A 3,881-nucleotide genomic window follows, 5' to 3' on the forward strand; every position below is an offset into this window, starting at 1 on the left:
AAGGAACTAAGCTTTCCTCCCATAAATCTGGATGAAAAGCAGCACAGCTTGTCTAGAAACTGGTTTTGACATAACTTCTGAAGTGCAAATGTGGGGTTTTCAAAGGCTGCAGTTTTCGAAAGCTTTTAGTTTGTCTTTCGAAATTAAAAATTCCTTCCCCCCAAATGAGTCTTTAGAGCAACTCCAGACTGTGAGTCTCAACTTTTTATTCTGTTTCTCAGTATCTTGCTCAGTTTCAGAAGCAGTTTTAAAATTGGGAATATATTTCCAAATAGAATATCATATATTTGGATATTTAAAATGTAAATGTAAGTATTTGACATCATGTGACAGAATTAGTGCTGCATCTGCTTTTCGGTGAAGCCAGAACTTGAGCCTGTTTCCAAGCCCCTTCTCACCATAAGACCTGGGGGAACACCCATTGGTGACCAGCCCCATGGCAGGCTCCTGCTCTGGAGCACCTGGGCTTTGCTCTGACTGTGTGCTGCTCCCAGGAGGGTTGCAAAGGTGGTTTCACCTGCACGTCATCTCTTTTTTCCTCTTCACAGCCCCCCAAGTTCTTGTGCAAAGGTTTCACTCTGTCATTTTCTCTTTAGTCAGACAATTATTTCTAAGTGATTGCAGTGCTTCTCATAGACATGCCTAGAAATTTCAACAGCTGCAAAGTTTCTTTGTTGTGTACAGAATAAAAATATTTGCTGACTGGTTCTGAAATGTCCTGCGTACTATGAGTTTATTGCCTCTAATAGTCACCTCAGAAATACTTCCTTACTTCTTGATTTCTTTGTAATTATCTGATGAAAAAGACATTTCCCAACCTGAAAGTCAAAGTTGCTCCCTTGAAAATAAAAAAGCATTGAACACTTGTCAATCAGGACTATATCCATGTCAAAAATTCACCTTTTCCATTCTTCAGCCTTTTATTAGTATGTATATAGCAAAACCAGAAGTGCTAACCACATCACCTCTATATCTTACAGCACTAGTGACCAGCAAGAAAAGTACTACATGTGAGAGCTTATAAACTAAATGCAAAAGGGTCTATATCTCAGATAAAGAAAAATATTTGAAGCAAAAGACAAAGCTGGGAAAGGGGACAAAGTAAGAGCTGGCATGACCAATGTGACAGACTAATAATATATTTTTGAAGTAGTATCATCTGATGGATATTTGCAGTTGAATAATGCAGTTTGAAGCAGGGAAACATCATTTTCTATTTGAGAAAGATTGATAGAAAAGGTTTATAAGTGAAGGTGCCGCACAGAAAAAATCTAACAGTTTTAGGAAATGCGTCAATAAGTAATTGAGGTTTGGGGTGGGAGAAGGAAAAATCTCTGTGTGTTGAATTTAAGTTGATAAATTTGTCCACCGTGTCTGAAATATAGCTTGCTAAGTCTCAGCCTGAGCTTCTGGCAACATGTTTATGAGGAAGCGTCAGAGTAAGGCTGAGAATTTTAGTCAGAGGAGAAAGAGGCTGATATTTTTTTGCTGCTTATTTGTTCTTTCCTTATGATGACCTACTGGATACTGAATACTTCTTAATCACAGACATGTTGATTGGAAGGGACCTCTGGAGATCATCTAAGCCTACCTCCAGTTCAAAGCATGGCTGTCTTCAACACCAGCTGAGATCAGCCGTGGCTCTATCTGATGGCAAACCCATTCCTGTGCTGCTCTAACCAGCAACACAGACAGGAAAATGGCATAAGAGAAAGCAGTGTCAGTGCAGTGAACCCATGTAAACTGAAGTTAGACACATTTTTAAACATTGAATTCATGTTTTAAACAGTGAGAATGTTTAATCACTGGGGTAACATATCAAGTGAAGTGATAAATGTTCCATTTCTTTTTATCTTCAAGCACAGACTGCTTTTCTGGCATGTATTTTAACATATACAAGTTACATGTCACTGAAGTTCAAGTTATCAGGCTCTGAGGAGGGATAAGGGAAAGAAATTTTATATTACGTGGAAAGGGGAAATCAAAGCAAATTATGCTCATTCTTCTATCATCCCATCTATGAATTAATACGTGTACAGCAATTGTGTAAACAAAAATGAGCATTAATATGTCTGACTTGGTCAATTTTATGATGAGTGTCTCATTTGTGGGTGCATACTCTGAACACCTGGATTCTTCTGTTGCTCCACAAGTGTTGCAAAGTAGTTTTACAGTGGCCCCCTTAGACTCAAGTGGAGAATTTCAGAAATTCATTAGTGATTGCTTATTCAGCATAATGACTCAGTGCATTTCTCATCACTAAAAAGGTCATTCCAAAATTATATAGTCTTGCTGGCCTGACACCATGGAGTAGCTTGTATTTCTGTCCAGTTTGCTGTGCCAATTTTTAAACACAACTTCTGAGATACTGAAATATGCCATAAGATAAGTATCCGCCCAGTGATGATTTTCTGGCAACTTGCATTGCCATTGAGGTATCATAAAATAGAAGATTGATTCTAATTATTGTCTGTAGCATTTCCCACACTAGAATCCTAAAGTTTTCAGACAGGATAATAACACCTGATAGCATGGAAATAACTCTTAAGGCTTCTATTTTCCTTTAAAGTTTAATCTTGGTATTTTTTTCTTCTTTTCCTCTTAACTTTTAAGTTGGAACAAACAAAACCTACAAAACAGAAATTTTAACTTTTAGGACAGGGCCTTCTTTTCTAAAAAAATAAAGTAAAATGTCTAAATATCATATTAAAAAAGACACCTAATCTTTTCTCTGAGAGCAACTAAAGTCACAGTTGAAGGTGCATTTTAACACTAATGAAACTAGAAAGCAAAGATCTGAAAAATCTTAAACACAACCATGAGAAATAGACTTTGAAAGTAGTTTTATAAAGATGTTAACCAACTTTGAGTTGTTCTCTATGGTAATAAACTAGTTCCCTTCAATCAAAATTAATTTAGTTCAGATAGTAAAGAAAATAACAATAAGCTATTTTTTAAGCCAGTACAAATGGATTTAGTTCTTTCAAACTCAATAGATTTATCCCTATTTCTACTAGACAAGAATGAAGTGCAACTGTCCACTACTAAATAATGCTGCTTTACAGCTTACCATTTTGAAGTGGCAGAAGATGCTTGGCAAGCATCATCGTGTATTACTTTACAGGATAACTTCTATTTCTGGTTTTTGCCTCAGTGGAACGTTCTACATATTACGTGGGCTATACATCCAGCATCTGCTTGAATGTGCTGCCTTATTTTGTTTATGTCTAACAGTAGCTCTTCACCACACCTCCTCATAGCCTTAAATGGAGATGATTGTAAGTCAGGATGGCCGAGCGGTCTAAGGCGCTGCGTTCAGGTCGCAGTCTCCTCCTGGAGGCGTGGGTTCGAATCCCACTTCTGACAATTGCGTTTGGAGCTAGGCTTTTTTCAGTGATATCCAGTGATAGGACAAGGGGCAATGGGTGTAAACTGGAGCATAGGAAGTTCCACGTTAACATCAGGAAGAACTTCTTTACTGTAAGAGTGACAGAGCACTGAAACAGGTTGCCCAGGGGGGTTGTGGAGTCTCCTACACTGGAGATATTCAAGGCCCGCCTGGACAAGTTCCTGTGTGATGTACTGTAGGTTACCCTGCTCTTGCAGGGGGGTTGGACTAGATGATCTTTTTAGGTCCCTTCCAACCCTTGGGATTCTGGGATTCTGTGATTCTGTGATTGAGCAGACAAAGCAGTTGGGCTTCAAAAACTTCCTGTAAGAGATGAAAGCAGCCCTTAAATCTTGATAAGTGGGGGAAGCTACAAAGGAGGTATAGCATTTCTGTGAATCCTGGACTGTGTCTTATCTGACGATGTGTATACACAAGGGGACAATGTGAGGGCTGAGCAAACCACTTCTGTGTGTGGTATTTCATGACTTCA

At 38.5% G+C, this 3,881-nt stretch overlaps 1 non-coding gene across 1 annotated transcript; it reads left to right on the top strand.

Moving 5' to 3' along the window:
* Positions 1 to 3,282: 3,282 nt before the first annotated feature.
* TRNAL-CAG (transfer RNA leucine (anticodon CAG)) lies at positions 3,283 to 3,366 on the top strand. The gene has a single exon. It is a non-coding gene; the product is annotated as a tRNA-Leu (tRNA).
* Positions 3,367 to 3,881: the final 515 nt, after the last annotated feature.

The sequence above is a fragment of the Lathamus discolor genome, chromosome Z, assembly GCF_037157495.1.
Source record: "Lathamus discolor isolate bLatDis1 chromosome Z, bLatDis1.hap1, whole genome shotgun sequence".
In the NCBI taxonomy this organism is placed as follows: Eukaryota; Metazoa; Chordata; class Aves; order Psittaciformes; family Psittacidae; genus Lathamus; species Lathamus discolor.